Source organism: Tiliqua scincoides, chromosome 1 (genome assembly GCF_035046505.1).
Source record: "Tiliqua scincoides isolate rTilSci1 chromosome 1, rTilSci1.hap2, whole genome shotgun sequence".
Classification (NCBI taxonomy): Eukaryota; Metazoa; Chordata; class Lepidosauria; order Squamata; family Scincidae; genus Tiliqua; species Tiliqua scincoides.
Genome location: NC_089821.1, coordinates 83777771 through 83800490, shown reverse-complemented (window position 1 = coordinate 83800490; position 22720 = coordinate 83777771). Strand labels below are relative to the sequence as shown.

Here is a 22720-nt window from a genome sequence, read left to right as displayed (position 1 = left end):
AGACACCTAGTTCTTATTCACATATGGTGCTTCCAAGCCAGGTTTCCCTCATCCCGTACTTGTGCCCTTTTATCCTTTTATTCCTACATGGAGAACTTGTTTGCCTCCATTGAACCTCATCTTGTTGGTATGGGCCCACAGATTGATGCTGTCAAGATAAATTTGAATCTTAGTTTGACCTTCCAGGTGATTCGCTTGAAAATAACAAAATGGAAGGAGTTTCATTTGTAGCTTCTTTTCTTCTTTGACCTAATCAATTTTCAATAAATTTGGCACACTTCTATCAATAGATTCCACATGGGCCAAACCTTTTAGGACTGAAATTAATGTTCCTACTTAATCAGAGAAGGATCTTGAGAAATGAGCTTTTCTCCGTCCACCACTTAATTTTACTGTGACTCAAAATTGGCCTAGTCAGTTAAGGAAATTAACATTAGGTCCTAAATCTACTCTCAATGATTTCCATCAAATCACTTTGCATAAGGTACTGGCCAAATATGCTACTTTGTGTAGGATTTTTCCGCACATCCCTGAACATACCATCCTTGCTGCAGCTTCTAAAAACAACTATCCCAAATTTTAAGTGCAAAAACTCACCTGCTTAAGGGATTAGAATGCCTTTGAAGGACTTTCACTCACACAGAGGGATCACAGGAAGATGAAACAGGTAAACTTTTAAAATAAGTGCTCATCCTTAAGCTTTTGTCAGTTTCAGCCCCATTATCCCGATCACCCAATTACAAGCAGGGAGATCAGAGTTTGTATGGTCTGGCCGGAACACGCGAGCCCCTTCCCCTGCGAGGGAATTGGTGGAGGGCTGTGACTGGGGGGGGGGGGGCGCAGAGGTATTTTAAGGACACAGCAACAGCCCCCCTTCCTTCTTTTCTCATGGGCACCAAGCGGACTGAGTTACGCAGTCTGAGTTTTACTGGTTGCTGTTTGGGGCCGGGTAGGAATTTTTTGCTGCTTGTCAAGATTGGACGACAACAGGCAGTTTTTTTTGCCTACCCCAGACTGCCATGGGTACGGGGCTGCGCCCCTATAAATATAATTGGTCACTTTATGCTGGCAGGTGGTGCGGTAGAGGCGTGCTTGGGACTTTGGAGTGCACCTTCAGGCGGCATAGGCAGGGCAGAACCCAATAGCCAACCTCAGTGGCTCAGCGGCACAAGGGCATTGACTGGGGCCCTGGCCGGGACCGCGGGGGTCCTCCTCAGAGGCTCAGCGGCGGCACAGCCCGGCTGCCTTCCCCTTATGGGACAGACCTGGATGAGCTGCGTCGCCCAAGAACGGGGCGCAGCTTGGAGTCGGGTGCACATCCAGCCTGGGGGACAGATTTGGTTCTGGGGCCGCCCAGTGGTCCCGCCTCCGCACCACAAAGGGGTTTTCGCTGCCCCTGCAACTGCAGGACTCAGCCTCCTTTTTCTGTATTAAATACTAATAAAGTGGCCCTTTCTCCCATGTGTGTTGTCTCGAGTGTTCATTGGACGGTGCCAGGACAATCTCTGGTAAACATCTCCTGCTGATGTTTTCAGCTCTGTTTTCTCCTCTCTTGGACACAAAATATTACACAGACTCAATCATATTGCAAGTCTGGTTTTTTTTTCTAGTGCAAAAAAAGATCTCTCTCAATTGCATCATTAACACTACAAGTATCCATCCAGTCTAGGTGCCCACTTCAGACACATATGGGACTCCCTGCCATTTCAATTTTTAATAATGACTACAAACAAAATCAAGGCTTCTTCCAGTGACAGCAAAGAAGATAGACCAAGAAGATGCAATTCCTGTAAATAACCCATTCTTGTTCTCTAATGTGACTCCTGGAACAATTAGGGTTCCAAAATTATGTAACTTCTGTGTTTTCACAGTTTCTTTCACTGACTATGAGGTTTCATTCCCTTCTGTTGTAACTTAAGAAGAACTGAAGGCGGACATCCTCTGTCCAAGGTGGGAGCGGGGGAAGTGTCTCCATGTCACTTAAGCAAGTGGGCAGATGTCCATCTCTTTCCATATACCCTGTGGTTTCTGCAGCTGCAATTGGCTCTGAAGGTGAGGAGAAGCAGCTTTACACCACTGTTCGGGAGCCTGCACAACTTAGTGTTTTGTCCCTGTCATGGAATGCCAGTAATTCCCAGTATCCAGCCTTTGCCAATATCCCCTTCCACATTCTGATTCCACTTAATTGTGGGCCAGGAACAGGCACATTAGCCCTTATCTCAAACCCATTTAGCTACCAAGTCACACATCTGCACGCTAAATCAGGCTATTTCAGACAGACCCTATTCTTCCATCCTGATAGTGGACTTAACTGGCTTATCCCCAGAGTTGCACATAGCAGCAATTCTAAAACTCCTTAAATATAGAAGTTACTTGAAAAGCAAACTGTTATTTTTCCTGTGTGCAACCATCCCCTGTGTGTGTTGCACCTGGACAGGATCTCCATGCTGCTCAGAACCATTGAATCCCTGCAAGGAAACTTCCTCCAAAATCCCCTTCAGGAATCAGATAGCTATATTGCACTTGGGATCCTTTTATTTTCCTTCTTTGCCACTGGCCCCTTTCCCTCTTCTCTCCCTGTCTCTAGTGGCTAGCACCTGGGATAGAAGAACAGGGACTCCTAAAAATCCTTTCCCTTCAAGTGGCCCTTCTTCCTGATTTCTTTGGATGCACCAAATACACTCTGCATTACATGCAACCACCACCATAATTTTAGGGCAAAGAAACCTATCCCTAAAGTGTGCAAGCAGCCCCTCCCCCTTCCCTTGGGAGCCATTCGCATCCATTTTGCCCCCCCATATGGCTCCATGGGGGAGGGGCTGCTTGCACACTGCAGGGAGGCTCCCTGCAAAATTTAGTGCGCCACCCCCTCTCTAGCTATGCCAGTGACATGCCCCATTGGCATGGCTGCATCTGTACTGGAAAGTTGGACAGGACTGTCCCCTTTCTTAAGGAAGAGGGATTTTCTGCTATATGTTGATTTGTTGCCCAGTCTTAGATCCCTGTTCTAATGGTGCTGTGCGAATTCCCCTACAACCAGCTCCATTGGTAACAGGCATACAGTACTCAGAGCCCAATCCAATGCAGTCTACTCAAAAGTAAGTCCCATTCTAGTCAGTGGGGCTTGCTCCCAGGTAGGTGTGGATAGGATTGCAGCCTTACTCTCCAGTAAAAGCAGGGACCAGGATACCTGGAACATGCCAGTGTATTATTATTATTATTATTTACAGTATTTATATACCGCTTTTCAACTAGAAGTTCACAAAGCGGTTTACAGAAAAAAATCAAATGACTAATGGCTCCCTGTCCCAAAAGGGCTCACAATCTAAAAAGATGCAACACCAGCAGGCAGCCACTAGAAAAGACACGGCTGGGGTGAGGTGGGCCAGTTACTCTCCCCCTGCTAAAAAGAGGAGCACCCACTTGAAAGAGTGCCTCTTACCCAATTAGCAGGGGTTATAAGTGTATAAGCAGTGTATAAGTGTTAACTGAGTGTATAAGATGTAGTTGAGTCATTTGCTCTCTCTTGAAGGTCAGTAACCAACCGTTGGTGTTTTGGAAAGATGGGAAGTAAGGATGAAGAAAAGCAGAGAAACATGAAGGACAGAATTATCCAGCATTATGAACTTTTTTTTTAATTGCAAGTATGGAGCTGGAAGAGGAGATGAAATTGCAATCATCTTGTCAACATTTAAAAAGTGTTGAACTCTGATATTTAAAACCCATCTCATTTCTGGAGCACACACACAAAAAATTTCCTCAAAACGCTCCCCAACACCCAGTTTTTCAAATTCATATTGATGGACAGTTGCTGTGTTTGCTTCCTGGTCTGTATTTGCATGTACATATAGGGCAATTTTAAAGCTAGAAGAACTTGGTGATAAAACAAATAGCACTAAATGAGAAGAACTGTCAGCAAATGGTGGTAGTATTTGCACAGCTTTCTAACATTTGCAGGACCAAATTAAATCCACTAACACAACTAAGTATAGCAAATGTACAGTTCCTGGAAAACGGAGGGAATATCTGACTGCTCTCTCAGTGCATTTATTTCCACAGACCTCCCCAGGCAGCTTAACTTGATCCTGTTGAACTGACTCTTGTGTGAGGAACTTCTATTTCGTTGTTACAGTGAAGGCTAGGCTATTAAAGGCTAAGAGAAGGTCTAGGGAAAGATTTAAGTTCAGAGATTCATCACAGATGATTCAGTACTGCAGGCTTCGTAGCCATTATCTCTACCTCCCAACAATAGGTTGTATTTAGGGTGCAGGGCAATGTGATTTCAGTAACTGAATCAGGCTGAGGGTTGCAGCTGAAGTTTTAATGACAACAAAATTACAAGCTCATTCTAAATAATCACACATGCCTACATAAATGCCAAACATTTTTGCAGGTCCATACCCCTGCAGGCCCTCCTTGTGAACCAGGGCCAATAGCACCCCACTCAAAGTGAAGCACCTAGAAGTAGATGGTGGTGGCGCGATGACATCACAGCCAACTGCTTCCAGGGGACTGATTTTGGTTCAGTCAGACCCAGGTATGGTTAGGCCCCATTTAAAGACTTATCTCTATTTAAAGTCCTGGCGGCAGCTGTGGATGACCCACTCTCTGCCACAGTGTGTAAGCCCCTGTGCGTGGGGCCTAATTGTGCGGAACTGGTGCAATCAGGCTAAAGCCGGCCCCGAGTATTGTACATATACAGTTAAAACAGTCATTGGAGCAGCAACCTTGTGAATACAAGAGAGGCTTTTTTAGAGTTCAGACAACATTTTTGTTAGGAGAGGTTCAGCCAGTTGCCAGCCCAGGGCTCTGTGTTGCTCTGCAAGACAAGCTAATTGTCAGTCAAAGCACTAGATAGCCTTCCTAGGCAATTCTTGTTGAGAATCTTTTCAACATTGTGTAAAATGGAAATAATCACTTACTTTCATGAGGATGATTATCTGATGACTGAATGTGATGACTGAAACGTTCATGCTGAGAGGGCCATCTAATAACAACAGCAGCAACAGAAAAGAGGGCATTTCACTCTTGCTGAACATGTTGGGAGTCCAGCTGGTATTCTAAACCACTTCCATATCTCCCAAGAAATTACCGCAAATCTAGAATGTAAAACACAGCCTTTAGTTCAAGACGGAAAAAGGCAGTACTCTTCAGGCACACAGATCAGTGTAAACAACGTACCTAACAGGGAGCCACAGTTGAGAGAACAGCGACAATGCAGTAAAGTGTCATGAAATTAAGTGAGTATTCAACTCAATAAGGAAAGTCAGAACAAGAGTCAGTCATATATAGGACACATTCTTTATTGATGAAATATGACAGTTGGCAGAGGGACTTTCACCATGATCCAAACTGTATTTCTTAAAAGTCAAATGTTCGGTCTGTCTCTACATACATACTCTACATACTGTAATGTCTCATATACACTGGCTGCTGTTTTTGCTGTCTGGGACAAAAGAATGCTAAAAATAATATGGAGAAATTCTCTTTTGGACCTCAGTGAACTGTATAACAAGGTTGACAGGACAATCCTATCCAGGACTGAGCCAGTGTGTGAAGGGGTTTATGAAAGCAGGACAGAGTTCCACAGTCATAAAATGGTTTCTGGAGTGTGCACAGAATGCCACCAGCAGCCATTTTGCATGTGCTGCCTCAAGTGGCAGCGTAGGAGGCCTGCCACTGACCCGGAAAAGGTAAGACTGACAGTGATGGAGGCAGAACAGGGTGGGAGGTTGGAATAGGGGAGTTCCCAGGCAGGATGGGGGTGGGAGAGAAGGGACCCAGTGCAGAACAAGCAACACACATGTACCTCCATATCTTAGCCCCGTCCTTCCTTCTCCCTTTCTGCCACTGTTACATGCCTTGCTTATGCCTGCAAAATAACAGGAGTAGATCTGAAGAGTCCCATGCTGGTGGTGGAGGCTTTCCACAATAGTTCACTTACCCTAAGGTGGTCTTCCAATCCCAGCTGCCCCCCTGCACTTCATTGACACAGCTGCATTGGTGGTGGAGGGGGGGGGGAGGTTGGATAAGATTGGGCTGTCAGTCACACATGTCCAGCTATATAGAGTCTGCATGTTATTGGGGATGGGGATTAATTTTGAGCATAGAACTTCTTAAATGATCTGCCTTGCATATTCCCAGTCCCAACAATGTGTACACGCCTTTTCTTGCAGCAGACAGCTCATACTGCCATATCTGCACATGACCCGACATACACTGCATCAGACTTTGCTGTGGGAGGTATGCGTGACACTGAGACTTGTTGTCCCAGTGTAGAATGCATGTGCTAGGCTTCTATGCAGTCTACCCTGAGACCAAAATAGAACTTGCTTCTAACATTCTCAGCCTTGTTTCTTTTGAGGAATAATAGCTCATGATAAAATATGTGCGGAGTTCTGCTGAAGAACTGGAAGCAAAGCCATTTATATGCAGCAGCATCAATGACAACTAAACTTAATTAATCTGAAACCTTAATTAAGTTTATATGAAACAGTAAAAATTGATGTAATGAAATATTGTTGGGTCCCTTGATTTGTTTGATTTCACTTTATTGATTTGCATGCAATGATTTATAGGGAATCAGCTATTCTGGCAAGGTGCTGTACAATAAATCAGAGTTGGATGAGGCAAACTGGAAGTTAATATAACATTAAATAATTGGAAATGTTGCTCATTCCATAAAAAATAGGGCACAAGAATGCTGGAGCCTGTGACAAAGTGGGTCTTCCATCATGCCGCTACTGTGTGTTACTATGTTATCGGAGCAAAAATGTTGATGTTTTCAACACATTACTGAGAGCATGCAAATGTGTTCTGGTGTGATATGCAACAAGAGAATAGCACCTTAAGAAAGTAGAAGTCTGTAATTTAAGAGAGTAAAATGTGATCTCTGCAAATAATTCTTTGTACCCCAAGCCTTAACAGAATAAGGAACATTAAGAGTGTCAGTGCATTTTCAACATATTTAATTGGATCTGTCCCTTTTGATGTCAGGAGAGCTGAAGCCCTTTTGCTACAAGAATAAAAAAAAGTGGCATTTCCTGCAAGTTGTTCTGTTGTTTTGGAATCAGCTTGGGTGTCAAAAATAGCCTGAATATTTTTAGTCATAAGGCGGTAGGAAATTGTTTTCCTGTTTCCCTGTGTGTGGAAATATTTGAAAATTATAGATGTTTGAAATGGGGCTAACTTGTTGAAGTGAAAACTGATGTTCAATATCATTAAATGCAGATGAAACAGTTGACATGGTGACTGCTAGTAAAAATGGCAGTCCTGTGTTTATTTCTTCACATTTTTCCAGTAACGATTTGGAGAAACTGTGTGGGGATGTTTTTATCTTTCGTTCATTAGCTGCCTTGGGTTCCCACAAGCAACAAAGATGAGTCAGAATGTTCTAAAATAAAGTCACCTCCTGATTTGATACAATTACCACACTGTGAGCCCATTACTAACTCCTCCAACACAGATGCAGCCATGCAAACAGGACATGCACCTCATCTTGCAGTGGGGGGAGGGGTGCAGCCACAAAAGCTTCCTCAAGGTATCCCTCCACTTCCCTAGTGGGTTTCCTCAGATCAATGCCAGCTATTTTGCTGGCAGCACTAAAATGGCCACCAGCAGTTCACGAGTGTGTGTGCTCCTGTATGACCATTTATGACAACAGAACCTCTGTTCCACTGTCATAACTGCTAGTTCGGATTGGGCTGTATGAGTTCCCTCTTCCTTGGCTGCTTGTAGATAGGACATCTGACAGTGTGATCACATCATATCACTTAGTGGGTTTCAGTACAGCCCTTGTTCATTTCCCTTCCCTGAACATGGGTAGGGACTGAGTAAACATCTCTAAGATGTCACAGGGAGAGCAATAAAGAATTAGCAATGAGATTTTCTCTTTCAACAACAGCCTATCTTTTATATAGCCTTAACTTTGATCTGGAACATTGGCTTTTTCCTTCCATTAGATTTACTTTCTACCATGGGCCATCTCAAAGAAGTTTGACTACCGTGATATTAGACTCTGGTCTCATTTGAATAGCACCATTTTGGTGGCTTGGTAGTGTATTACAGCCAGGGTGACCAGACAAAATAGAGTGCCTATACCTTTAACCATTGTATAGCAGAGGGCATCTTGGCAGGTGCAGCTTTTTAAACCCGTTCATGTTGAGTTGCACCTGCCAAGATTCCCTTTTCTATACAATGGTTAAACATACAGCCACTCTTGCCTAATCCAATTCCCTCACCATTAATGATTATGCAGCTACAAGCTGCATCCAATGATAGGGGAGCAATTAGAAGGTAGAGGTAAGTAAAGGTATTTTCTACTTACCTCTGCCCAGGCCTCCTAGTGGCCTATGGGCCTCCTTGGAACTACATCAGCTACACAGCTGGCATGTCCAAGAGAAAAGGGGCAGGGCAGGTTTGAAAAGGGGGATAGGCTCCTAGCACGTGCTGGGATCCACCACCTCCTCACCCTGTAACTTATTTTTACAGTGAGAGAGAGAAGAAGGGAAGTGGAGCAAATTCTAGCTGTGATATCTCCCAGGCCTGAACATGCTCATCAAAGTGCTTGTAAAATAACACCTACAGATGCAAAAGTCAGGCATTCACCTGAAGATCAAAGGCATCCAATTGGCAGATGAATCAATATCCTTTCTGGAGGTTGCACTGCAGATGAGTCAAGCGGTTCCCTTTATCTTTGCCATGTGCAAATGTTGCCACTTATCACTTTCAGTGCCCTTACTGTGTAATTATTAGCCTTCACTCCAACATGATACTGGTACACCCTTCTAGAAACAGCAGAAGTGGCTGGCAACTCAATTTTATAATGTTTTGACATGTTAACTAAAATTAAAGGATGAAATGGTCACTGTTCATGTAGTGCCCATTATCATTTCTCTTTGATGCCTTTGGTGGAAGATGAACTAGAATCAATATCAATTTAAAACTATAAGAACTGTTCTAAACTGGAGAAGACATACTGGGTGATGTTGAGTGCAACTAAAGCCTCAATAAAATCCTTATCAAGGGAGTATCTATAGAAACAATCAATATTATAGCAGGCATTGGTTAATCCAAGATACTAGCTCCTTAGTTCCAAAAGCACTTGCCAAGTTACATTATGTGGAACCCAAGTGGAAGATTGGTCATAATTTGAAGTTACTGCACATGATTCAAATGGGCAATTTTTTTGCTTTTAATTTACGTCAAATTGGTCACTATTTGTCTTGTCAAATATTACACAACTTTCACTGATTTTTTTCTCAACGTATAAAAAGTATGAAATATAAACAAGCTCTGGCACTGTATACATGTAAGAGTACAATTGAAGAATTATAGAGCTGACGATTTACACACCATCAAGTCCCATCAAATCTTGGATATTCCATTAATATACAAAATATCAGGGCACGGAAAGAACAAAAATCCACTTCTTTTTTTGTTACACACAGGTTCAAATATTCCATTGAAAGAAAAGAAAGAACACTTTGAATCAGTTTGGCTTCCCACTACACCTGCATGTTGAGACACTTATTAAAATATTCCTGTTTAATTGTGTTTGGTCTTTTTTTTCTTATTTTCAAGTCATGTTTTGTTATCTTATACCGGCCATCCAGACAAACAAGTATTGAGAAAGACTCCCCATCTCCCTGACTCCCTAGATCTCACTCCTCAAAAGGTCAGATTTAAGACATAACTCCAAAAATGGGGTTGTGATGACAGATGCTTGAACCAATTTCTTCATAATCTTTTTTGGTGTGGCATACTTGGTAGAATTCAGGTGTGGAAGCCAGGATTGATCCTCCAAACCAGACTGTGTATCTTTGCATATGGTGTGTGATAACTTGTACATCAATTGGCTTGGGCTTCAGTCTGCCACCGCTCAGTCCTTTGCTGAGTTTCAACAGTCCTCAACAGTCCTTTTCAAGTCTCATTGTAGATGACGATCAAAGTCCGTGAACATTGAGCCTCCAGAGAGGACAATATTCTTAAATAGTGGACAACTAACATCAATGGGACAGTTCTGAATAATTTCATCTACTACTTCTGAGATAGGCTGTGTGAAATCTGGATTAGCAAACTCAGGATGGAAAAAGATTTCTGGCCCCAAGAATCTCTCATAACCAACATCAATGGTAAATTCTCTCTTTGAGATTGCGTTGATTTCAGTATATTGTTTAATCCACTTGATATCATCTGTATCATATTTGTTAAAGTCTTTTACTAAATCAGGGCAGGCATAACTAAAGCATTCCTTCACCGCTTTAGCAGTTTCCAATGACTGCTCAGGCGAGATTCCTACTTCCTGTGCTCTGAGCAACTGTTGAATAAAGTATGTTATATCTCCTCCTGCAATTGGAATATGTTTGATACAGCTACCAATCACATAACCTTCAGCCACAGGAAAGACATGAGTGACACCATCCCCACTCTCTATAACTGTTCCAGTCAACGTCCGCTCTCCTACTTGTCTTGAGGCCCAAAAAGCAGCTAAGGCAAGGATGGCCTGAACAGTAATGTAAAGCCCAGGAACATTGAAGGATTGAAACATGATTTCAGCAGTATATTTCCTGTTTTCTAAAGTATTCAGTCCAATATTCAGTATTCAGGAGTCCAGTATTCAGGAGGTTCAGTCAACAGAAAAAAATGATCTTCAGGTTCTGCCCTTAAATATTTAAAGATATTTCATAAACCTTTCCATCAGGTCCCAGTCTTCAACTATATCATGACGAATGGGCCACTTTGTTGCATATGTTGGTTTTTCTATTGCTTCATCATCAGTTAAGCAGTCTAGGTCATCCACACCTTTCATGACCCTTCTTTGTGGTTGATCACCAACTTTGGTGGATTCCTTAATGGCAATACATGAAGGAATGATGAACTGTGGCTCTGTATTTCCAGCATATCCCAGTTTGGTATACCCAGAGCCACAGTCCAGCATGCAGGCCAGGAGCCGCCCTGCCATCCTCCACAGGTCAAGACAGCACTGAGCAAAGGTGCAAAAGGGGCCTCCGGGCTCTTGCTTCTCCTTCCACGATGGAGGAGGGAGTGAAGCCACCCACTTCTGCAAAGGAGCCATAGCCAGCCAGTCACTCCTGCCCCCTTGCCTCGGTCACAAACGAATAGCCCCAGTGAGCCTATTATAGATATATACACATAAACGCAGATATTAAGCAATAAAATATAAACACATATCACATACTGTCTGGGGTGCAGAGAAACGGGGGTATTGGGCTCCTGTTCATCATTTGGGGCAGATCAGGGCAGCAGCCCATATTGGTCCTCCAGGGCCACACCCACCTGGCTTTTCTTCTTCTTCTTCTTCACCTGGGGCCCCAGAGCAGAATTAGGAAGGTAGTTTACAGTTTCTACACCCCCTCAGTCTCAAGGACATCTCCAGCCTCACAAGGTTCTGCGAGACTAGTCCTTTCCACTTTGTCTCCAGCCCTCTGCCAGCCCTCTCTCATCCCTGGTCCTCTCCTTATAGTCCTCTGGCCTTGGATGGTCACTTGTTATGTAGCGGGTCCATGTGAATAAAGGAAGTTATAGAGATAACAGCTCAATACATTTCTTCCATCTGCAGAACAGAACATGGCAATGAATCTGACACAAGGCAAACACCCCTGGCTTTTATATCCTTTAGCTCCACCCAAACTCCCCATGATTGGTGCAATTGAAACATTAACTAGAAAGCCAATAGGATGGTAGGATTTCAATCTATCACCGGATTGGCCAGCCATAAGACTGGGCCAATCGGTTATGCAGGATTTCAATCCTGTATAACTTGCATACATAACATTACTGATAACTTATATCATCCTTCAAAATGTTCATCCCACACCTTAATTTTTCTACATTGTGACTTTCTTTTCTCTCTACCCTTAACACCACCCAGATTTATGGGTTTCCTGTAAACGTCATCTCTGAAAATTATTTCATACAGTTTCAAAACCAACAAATAGTGTTTGTGGACAATTGGAACTGTGTGTGTGGAACCCTTTCAAACTCCTTAAAATCCAGTTGATCCAGTATTTGGCAAGGAAGGCGACATGGATAGCAGGACACTGCATCCATCCAGTTTTTTCCATGAACATCTGGATGGCATCATTTAAACCTCTCAGAATGGGCCTCTACACATGTTCCCTATGCAGTTTGATGGGAGGTAGTAACAACATGCAGTTCCCCATCCCCCTTGAAACATTTGGATGCTTACTTCCACAAATGCAGTGTCCCTAGTTGGATTGATGCACACATATATTTTTAATGGGTGTGGGTTTCCTCATGTCCCTAAGTCCAGGTTGAAAGTGGCATTTCTCCCTCCCATTGAACTCACAGAACTGCCACTGCTGACTGTGGGAAGGCCCATTGACCTCATATGGAGCTTCACACTGACCTTTCCTGTTGCCTCCATGCTGGTATGAGCAAGGAGGAGGTTATACAGTGCTCCACATGACTCTTTTGCTGAGTTTCTGCCTCTCTGTGGCTGAAGAAGCAGAACTCTTAGCCTTGCATCCTGTCACTCTGGCCTCCTGAAGTTGTTTTACCCTTAAAAACAACTTACCCTTAGGCTGGGGATCGTGCTGCTCAGGGGGGCTGCAGGGGCTTGGTGCACTTGCCCAAGCCCCCTGCAGCCCCCCGGGGTGCGGGGAGACCTGTGCAACCATCGGCAGGGCTCCCCGGGTCAGGAAAGGTGACAGCGGAGTGATCGCGCCCTGCTCCACTAAACTGGAAGTGGTGTGCGATAGCTCTTCTTCCACTTTTGACCGGGCTGCAGGGACTGGGGTGCACCCTCCAGTCCCTGCAGCAGCCGTCCCTGGCTGTGGGGAGCCAGGTATGAGTGCCTGCAGGGCTCCTCGGGTCAGGGAAAGTGAGTGTGGGGTGATCGTGCTCCGCTTCCCATTTTGCAGAGGAAGCCTCCTCCCTGCCTCTTGGTTGCCCCCACCCCTTAAGGGGAAAGGGACCAGGACCCTCAGGCTGGGGCATTGCAACGCCCTAGTTTGAATACCACTGACCTAAGGGCACAATCCTAACCAGGTCTACTCAGAAGTAAGTCCTAGTTTGTTCAATGGAGCTTACTCTCAGGAAAGTGTGGTTAGGATTGCAGCCTAAGTCTTACCGAACACAATAGGCTTACTTCTGAGTAAAGTAAAGGACACCATTTTCAAACATTTCTACTCATAGTCAAGTACTTACTACTCAGGACTGGTCCAGTGACTGGATTTTAAGCAAAATGGTTTCCTTGGTAGCAGCAGGGAAGTCTATGGAAGGGGAGGAGCAAGAAGGGGATTTAAGAAGCCTGCTTTCCCTCTCACCCATTGGTCCATGCTACTGCTGGTACAGGAGAAATGTCATTGATCATCAGAATGAAAAGGGAAGGGAACTGGTAACAAAGCTGGAAATGTCTGGTGAGAAGCTGAACTAATTATGAGATGAACCAAAATTGTCAGAAACATTTTTTAGTTGGGTGAGTTTATTTTTGAACCAGATCTCCGAAGCTTGGCAAGATCTCTAGTTCTATTCGAAGTTCATCATGAGCAAAAGTTCCTGACTCCACAGCAGTGTTAACTCCCAGAAGGTTTGGTTTTATTAGGCACTAATGACTATAGTGCAAAGGTGGGCGCAATCCTAACCCCTTATGTTAGTGCTTTCCAGCACTGACATAAGGGCAATGCAGCTCTGAGGTAAGGGAACAAACATTCCCTTACTTTGAGGAGGCCTCTGTGAGTGACACCCAGCTGCAGGATGTAGCACATGTCCTATTGGCACCGCTATGCCAGTGCTGGAAAGTACTGACATAAGGGGTTAGGATTGCACCCACCTTCGCACTATAGTCATTAGTGCCTAATAAAACCAAGTTATTTGCTCGACCAGCATCCACAACCTATTATTACAGTTAAACAATGATTTCTAAGTAAATAAGATCTTATAATGTTGTGGCTCTTGTTCATCCTTTTATCACCCCTGCTAAAATATAAGGAAAAGATTTGTGCATCTATTTCCTGGAGACTGATGGGCAAAGGACAAACAGAGTACTTCACTTAGCCTCTTTCCCTTCCTTCTGCATGTTTATATGCGATATATGGAAATTAGATTCAGAATGTGTACAAAAAGCCCCTAGTGAAATTCCAAAGGAATTGCAAGTTCAATAGCTGCTGGCTTGGATGTTTTCTTTACCAGAGCAGATATTCTCTCAAGCAGATAATGATGTTTGTTTTGATGATTAACATTTATGCTATTTAAATTCTTTGGATAGCAGGTAAAAGCTTGTGCCCTTGTGCATTCAAGAATCAAAAGGCAATAGCACAAATCAAATGAGTTGTGAAAAGTTTAGCTTTTGTCTTGCTAAAGTGCTCATTAGCGATGGCTGAATTCATTTCACACTTTGGTAGAATGTCTTATTCCAGCTTCAAAATTAAATACAAAAACTCTTTATTCTGCACTGAAGGAAACTGAGGAATTAACATCTGAACTCAGCAGTCCATGCAATGTGGCAATTCCCCATAGCATGCATTGAATGAAAATACAAACAGGCAGACTGAGGAAATTAGGCCCCAAAATAAGAGGAGCACCAAATACTGTCCAATTTCAGTATTTGCTTAAAATTAGCACATTTGAAATCACTGAACAAATCACATAATATTCACCTTTCCAAAATTTGTACTAGCTTCAATGCTATTTGATGCCCTTTTCTCCTCCAGGCATTTGGTTTTATTTGGTACCAGTTTCACCTGTCTTCGTCCCCACTATCTTTGGCAGTGGTGTAGCTAGCACCACTCATACCCAAGATAGACTGCTCCCACTGCCTTGCCCTTGGCTGCTGGAAGACCTGGGTAGAACTGGTCTCTACTTTGAGTTATCCCAGTAGAGTACAGGTCTACCCAGCATTCAAAGTTGCAGGTAGACCTTATCTCACCCAGGGTGGTCAGGTCTACCGAGGGGCCTCTACTTTGATATTTCCCTCCCTCTGGTAGAAGTCATGTCTACCCTCTGTTTGAATATCCATACCCAGCTGGAACACCTTTACTCCTGAGCTACTTTGTGGCTGAAAGAGAAGGGGCCAGATGAAAGCAACAGCACTGAGCCAATAGGAGGATCGGTTTTATTTACATGCAGGTGTTGTGGGCACTCCCCCCCTTAACGCCAGCACGTCAAAGCACAATGATGTGCTACAAATTTTGTGCCAGCCAGCGACATGCAATGTGATAGACACGTGTTGCTGGTACTCCTCTTATGGCTGGTGCCTGGGGCAGACTGCCCCTGCTCCCCTTAGTATGCTACTGGACCCCGGCTTCATGCTTGCATTCCAATCTTCTAATCAACAGTGGAAGCTCATTTCTTGTGTTTATGGTCTCCATTTTCCTGTTAATGTGCAGTGTCTCATATAATGACATTGTCTACAAAACCATGTGGGTTTAATATGGACATATGGCATGTTTCTTATTTAAATGTGTTTCTCAGTTTCTAGCTAAGAAACCCAAATCAATTTACACTAAAAAAATATGAATTGCTTACACAATAATAAATGCAAGTAATAAAGCAAGAAACAAGGCAATAGTGTTGGTCACTTCCCTAGGCAAACATTTCTTCTCCAATTGCCATTAAACAAGAATGTCAGCACAGACTTGTTGCAAGTAAACCCCCCCCCCCATTTTATGTTATTTCTAGTTATGCTAATTTGATAAAGAAACATTTAACAGGCCTTCATATATGAATGCCAGTATGCAAGATGAACTGTTTTCCCAATGATAAACGAAATTCTGCATGGTATATGATCATAGCTGGCATGCAAGTGTGCAGGTACATTTAGAAACAATGACAATGTCAAGAACAAATGTGGAACTTAACCTAAGCAGGTTTCCTGGCTGCCAATTGAACAGGGTAGCTGGTACCAAGCCAGCATGCCAGAGGGTGGTACATGGGGAATTTGATTGAGGCCCCCTTTCACATTTGGATATAAGCTTCAGTAAATGCTGATCAGAACAGACAAGCGACTGTAGCAGCTAACAGTTCTGGTTTTCTCTGCTTCCTAGCAGATGAAAGAAAATCATTAATGAATTGAACTGTTGTGCCTACAGGTAACCTCCTTGTTATCTGCGGGTGAAAAATCAACACAATGGCAGGTGTCTGCCTTTGTAGCGAAGATACATCAAACTTTAAAAGAACATCAAAAGCAGGAAAGGCAAGTCTTGAAGGCATATTTACAACCTGACTGAGCTGCCCAATGCTTTGCCATTCTTGACTGAACTTGAGAAACTAACAGCATATGCCTTCTGCGGTCGCCTTCGTGCATATGTATCAAAGTGAATACCTTGATTCTGTTTGCATGAGGAACGCTATTTATTTGCCCTTGTTTTCATTGGCACTGCAGTGTGATTTCTATGCACCGTACCATATGCTCAGTTTCTGCTATGGAGAAATGCAAAGCATTGGGATTGTACAATATATTTTGGGGATTGTCTTCCATGTCTTTGATTGTTTAAGCCCCCATTTGTTTCATCAAACATCCCTTAAATTCTTATTCATTTTGGACAAATAGTTCCTATTGCTGTGGTACCATTCATTTTTAGTTGGAAAGGGGAGGAGAATGGAGGCTTAATTTGTAGCATGGCAGACTGGCAAACTGTTTTGCCTTTTCCGAACTGTTTCAGAGGTGTGCCGATGTTCTCTCCAGTGGCTGCCTTCTGGCAGATGCAATTTTTTCCCCCCACCTAGCTGTTGTAACTGCCTTGGATTTTATGAAGAAACCCAGTTTAAAAAAAGAAAAAACACCAATAATCTTGCATTCTGTCAAACTACAAGGTAGGCCCTCAGAAGCCCACATTACAAGGTAATTTTTGCCTCATTAACCACTGAGAGTTCTTTGAGGGTGTTAACTTAGCACTCTTGGAATATGATCACTGGTCCTTTGATGGACTGGTAACCATTAAAAGACAGGAAGCAAGGAGGATGAATAACTGGCGAATTTTCACAGTGGAGAGGAGTCAGGTGGAGTCCCCCAAGATTCTGCAATGGGCACAATGCTTTTTAATTTGTTCAAAAATGTTGCATTTGAAATAAACAGCAAGGTTCTCTAGTTCTCTTGTCTGCAATCTCTAAACATTTTCCATTTTTAATCTTTTTAAAACTTACCATAAATATTTAGAGGGTCTGCACTCCCTGTCACCTGCGCAGGAGCGCACAACTCATCCCACCCCTTTTAAGAATAGAAAGGCGCTATGAATGTGAGAATGGATATCTTCTTACTATCACTACAGAGGATTTTTATGTCATCTGGAAGGCTGGATTTTCAGGGTAAGGGAGCAGAACTAGGTAACCTAAAAAGACATGGTTTTGCACGTGCTTTGGTAGAAGAAAGTCGTCCTTCCAAACAAGTTATAACAGCTATACTTGGATTGCATATTTAATATTGTTTCAGTGAGCTTAATAGCATCCAAGAACACACATACAATTGCAAGGATAAACCATCAAGCATCCCATCACTTTCCGTCTGCCTCTTGCTTCAGTTAAAGGTCCTGTGCGAAGCACTGCAGACCTCCAGTAGGATGGACAGTGTTCTGAAGGGAATACATTGAACATGAAACTATGATTCAACAGTGCTCAAGAAGGGTCAAAACTAGGTGTCCAACATCTCAACTTTTTACCTTTCAGTCAGGCAGATGTTTTGAAATCAGGAATATTCTGTTGTACTACGTTCTAAAAACTCCAATTTCTTTTGGGTATCCTGCAAAGGGCATTGCCTCCCAAGGATGATTGTTTGGGCATATGGCTGGCAAATGAATCACAGAGGGAGGGAATGTAGAAATATCAATATGAAAATCTCTTGAGATGGCATCTTGTGAGCGTTCTGATAAGAGATGGGGCTGAGCATTCCTTCTAATGCCAGAATTAGTTTACTGACATATCTGTCACATTTATGCCTGCAAATCATTAAGCAGGCTTCCTGCATGTCACTGAAAACAGTCTGCTGAAAGAAGTCGATTTTACGTATTTGATTTTTGAAAGTAGGGAAACAAGCAAGGACTGTCCCAATAGTGCAGGAAGACAGCTATATTCTGCCTCTGGAATGTACTGTGGTTAGTAGTGAAATGAATATGTGCAGAGAGTAGATGCTTAGAGGTTTCTGTTTGCAAAACAAATGATGTAGCCACATTTCATTTCTGAAGAAGAAAGTACAAAGTAACAGAGCATAGACAAATGATTCCTTCAAGGGGTTGTTTCCAGGAGTTTATAGCGTTTTCCCATCCATAAGGATGTCCACACTCACACCCATAGTTCAAGCAGTTCTGTGCATGTAGAAAAAATGCATTAATAAGGCTGCCAACTCCATAGAAATGAATGGGAAAATCACTCCATCTCGAATCTCTTTGCTCAAGGCTGTAAACACAGGGCTCTAAATAAGTGGAAATTTCTTTTTTGTCCTCCAGAGTTTGAAAATCATTCAAAAGCAACTTTTGATTAATTTCATTGATTGAACCAAAATAAATGCAAATGTGACTCTTCTTCCAAGCAGCAAATATTGTGACAAAGTATTTATACTACAGCCTGGGCCCATTGGGGAAATCAGGAATGAAAAGCTAATACAAATGTGCATGGATTCTCATTTCATGAAAAGCAAGAGTAATTGAAATACTACAATGCCCCATAGAAACCTTGGAGCCGTTCTATTTGCAGTTTTGATCTGACCCTCATGGAATATTATTGTCATCATTAGTTATGTTTTCTTAATGTGATTTCACTCCTGGCTAAGTTTACGGGAGAAGAAGACCTAGACATAAAATGGGGAGCAGAGATGAGAGTAAAATAAAGAGATAACAAGGGGGAAAAAAATGAACCAGCCGTGCTGTCCCCAATGCTGGTAAAATATACAACTTCATTGCTCATCAATTCATAGAAACTGCTAGTGTTTATCGCTAGGAGAAAACCAGGGATGTCAAACTCATTTCATAGCATTCATGATGCCTGCTGAGGGCCAGAAGTGATGTCATTAAGCAGGAACTGACATCATTAAGCAAGTGATGACCAGAATTTGTTCTCACTTAGGAACTCATTAGCTGCAAATGACTGAAGAGAAAATATGCAAATTGTGATCATATTTTCAAGATATGGAAAGGTCAGTTATGCCCTCCACCCTTTCAGCAGTGCTGCTTCCGCTGAGGCATTACTTTGCAGCTCAGCAGTTGAGAAGTGCTGTGCAAAGTGATACCACGGCAGGAGTAGTACTGCTGTAAGCGTGACCTGCATGCTAATTAGGCTTTCCCAGCACCTGCCTTCCTTCTCCCTCTCTCACCTCTCTTGATCTGCGCCTCCCCCAAGTACTCTTCCTTACCTTCTGAGGACTCCTTCTGTCCCTCCCTCCCAGTACCTTCGCAGAAGCGGTGCTGCTAAAAGGGCAGTGTTGGGTCCAAATATCATGCAGGTTGCCCTTTCAGCAATGACACTCAGCACAAGTGGCACTGCTGAAGGGGTGACCTGCATGATAATTGGGACCTCCAACTGCTGCCCTTTCAGTAGTGCCACTTTGAAGCTCAGATGTTGAGAGCAGCTGTTTGTGTTGCTGCGGGAGCCCAATTATCATGGAGGCCAGATAAAAAGCTTCTGAGGTCCATATCCAGCCCAAAGGCCTTATTTTTTTCACCTTGGGATAAAGTTTATCTAATAAACTTACTTGAACTATTTAGATATACTATTGATAATCTGCAGTTTTAGAGGTTATTACTTTGGCTTCATAACTGGAGCTACAGTATCCCAGAAAGTGTTTGCAGTATTGAAAAAAATACTATTTATTCTGCAAATGTTTTAGAAATGACCCCTGGCATTGAAAACATATTCTGGGTTGAAACCTCACTTAAACTAAGCCCAATTGTCCACTAAGATAAATTATAACTACATATTTAACTTCTGAAGGTATCTTATTTTGTTTGCATTTTTGACTGCTTCATATTCAGAATGGACAGGTTATTGGTGCTTCATATGAGCTGCTTCCTTGGAATTCAGTGAAGTTCTGTACATTTCAGGCAAAAGATGGATCCTGGTCTGTCCATTGAAATATGACCTACTTACAACAGGAGTAGTTGCCTTTTGATATATTTATAACGCCAAGATGAGATGCAGAATGTAATGGTGTTATGCCAAGTTCTACCCACTTAGGACCTGGTCCTTTGAGTGCACTGTCAACTAAATCAATCATTGTTATTGGATCATTTGCTATACGCTTGCCCTCAGTCTAACTCTTTCTACAGCAATGTCACACAGAGCTGGAAGAAGACAGAGGGAACCTACTACATTTGAAAGGGACTCAGCTGTGAAGTCCCATCAGATTTTCTTCACACACCTGAATCTCATTTTCCATGCACCAAAAGTTCTTTCAATTACAGGTTTAGCAGATGATCCACTGCATGGTAATGACAGGCTTCTGGAGTTTAGGGATATGGGGCAAGAGGGCTTAGTAAATTCATGGGCATCTTAACAGGGAATCCCTGGCGTATGATTTCAAAATGTTTTGCAAAATGTTTCTGCGTGGCCAAATTCATGCTCACAGTATCTCTTTGTAAAAAGAATGATTAGCTGGTGCAGGTGAAGTTAAAGCAAAGATTTGGAATGCAAAAGCATGTTTTGACTCAGTTGCAGCCTAATCCCATCCTCTGCCAGCCCAGATTGTGCACTGCTGGTGAGGTAGCATCTGCTGAATCCTCTGTACAAGCTGGAGGACCAGGCCAGCTAAGAGAGCTTTTTTTACTTCCCTCTCCTGTGGCTGCCAGGTGTTCTCAGTTATGTGCCAGCTCCGGTGTAGCTCTGAGAAGCCTCTAGGAGGAGGTCTGGGTTGAGATGGGGGGATTAGGATCCAGCATGCGCTAGTGCTGCTGAGATCCTCCCTAGCCTGCCCCCTCCCAAACTGCTCCTGAACCACCCCAATCCAATGATGCTGACAACTGCTGGTGGTGGGTCTGTGGAGCACTGCTGAGGCCCAGAGGTCTTGCTCAAATGGCAGCTCATAGAATACAATGTCAAACCATGTGGTTCACCAGCATATCCCATGGATAGAACTGAACCATTAATGCCACACAGTATCTGGGTAGGCTCAAAAGACTTACGTATTATTAGCTCATTTCTCTTTCTGGTTGTAACAGAATATAAGACACGTAAGATGAAGCTTGTGAATAAATACGACAGTGTTACATCCCAAACAGTATGTAGAAATTGTGTGGTAACCTTGCAGTATTTTGTGCATCCACGTATTTAGGATCAAGATCTCAGGACAACAGAAGACGTCAGATTTTGGATAAGATGCCCTCAGCTGGTATTATTGGGTGGATGTTGCAGGTTCATATAATAAGAAACATCCATGCACTCACTCTGGGCATGCACATAAGAGTATAAAGACATAACACTTGGGAATACATGAGCATTTTCTGAATGCTTGCTAAGAAAGCTTGTAAACACAGAGCCATACCAAACTGAATTTGGCTATGGGGAGTTTATGTGTCATGATCTCATGCCAGTAAATTTGGTCATGGTTATTGCAGCATCCAGTGCCATGGGATGGGATTCCAGTAAGGGGGTTAGGATTCAGGGGCTGCCAATGCTGCAAAAACCACCCCCTTTCCCAGATCCAATCTGCTCATCCATTGCTCCTGTTGCTGCCCCATTCTGTCCTCCCATCCCCAACCCATTCTACCCTTCCCTGCCTCCCCCCAACTTACATCATCCTCATGCTGTGTTTTACCAGATCCCCATTCCAGACTTCACTTAGAAAACTCATGCCTACTTTAAGCTAATTAGCTCCCCTGTGTTCTCCAACAATGGCCTTAGTTCTGCCCTGCAGCACTGCTGGACCCCACCACCAGGGTAGCTCACCTGTTCAACCTGCAGAGGTCCTCCTCTCTTCTGCCAGCAGCTCCTCCCACCACTACAGCAGCACCTTGGTCCTCAGTAGGTCTTGGGCATGGCAGCCACACATCAATCTCCAGTGGTCTCCAAAGTCTATTCACCCACCTGTCCTTCAGTCAGTTAGTCCATCACCCATTCATTCCTCTGTCCTGCTTTCCTCCTCCTACTACCTACAAACCCTTCCTGCATCAGGTGCTCCTTATATCCCTAGAGACCTCATTGCCTCTTTTGGCTGAGCTGTGCAGCACACCCTCTGCTGAATGCCCAGGCCTTAACCCTTAAAGGGGCCACTGCTGACACAACATCCTATCTCCTTGAGGTATCTTGCGCATTTCCATTACATGCTTCCCACTGGCACTCCAACAGCACATAGTTTTGGGCGTTGCCAGAGCAGCTTTTATGACTGGCTCTGAGTGCATTATGGCAATCAACGACAGTGGAAGAGGAGTGCTGGTAGCGACCAGTGAGTACAGGACTGGGCTGTATGTCCTTCTACGGGTGTGTGTGACACCAGACCTTTATTTATTTCAGTGCCAGTGGAGTTCTACCATATTCAGGTGACCTATAAATTCTAGTCAAAGCTGCCACTGTATATTTATATGTAATTAAATTAAGCAAGCTTTGAATCTGGTAACCTTAACAACATTCTTTCCTGTTGGTTTCCATGCAAACAGCTAAATACTGTCTCTCTGCCAAAGGTTGCAGCGACATAAATCAAAAGGTCAACAGTCCAAGCATGAAAACAGCTCAGACATTGGGCAAATCATTCTCTCCCCCCCCCCCCATTTCTTAGGAAACAAGATGTATCAAGGCAGTTGTCACTTCTTGTCATGGT

General features: G+C 43.3%; 1 pseudogene; it reads right to left on the bottom strand.

Annotated features, from left to right (window-relative positions):
- Positions 1-9559: 9559 nt before the first annotated feature.
- Positions 9560-10963, bottom strand: LOC136658572 (actin-related protein 3-like; annotated as a pseudogene).
- Between the last annotated feature and the right edge of the window lie 11757 nt (positions 10964-22720).